The sequence below is a fragment of the Elgaria multicarinata genome, chromosome 10, assembly GCF_023053635.1.
Source record: "Elgaria multicarinata webbii isolate HBS135686 ecotype San Diego chromosome 10, rElgMul1.1.pri, whole genome shotgun sequence".
Taxonomy (NCBI): domain Eukaryota; kingdom Metazoa; phylum Chordata; class Lepidosauria; order Squamata; family Anguidae; genus Elgaria; species Elgaria multicarinata.
This window is the reverse complement of record NC_086180.1, coordinates 61,447,017-61,447,240: the sequence shown is the minus strand read 5'-3', so window position 1 is coordinate 61,447,240 and position 224 is coordinate 61,447,017.

Sequence of the window (224 nt, the reverse complement as noted above, 5' to 3'; positions counted from 1 at the left end):
TCATCTTAGCCTTCTGCTACTTCCGCACCGCCCAGGAAGGCTGAGAAAACACCGATACTCCAAAAGGAGAACCACCGAATGCAAAGGGAGGCGATCTCCTCCCCTCGCCCTGTTGCGGATGGTACGTCCCTCCGCCGTGCACCTCACCGAGTTTCGCTTCCCCCGCGGTGGTTACTGGTGGTAAATTCCTAGCGGCGTGTCACGTGAGGGAGTGGGGGAATCAT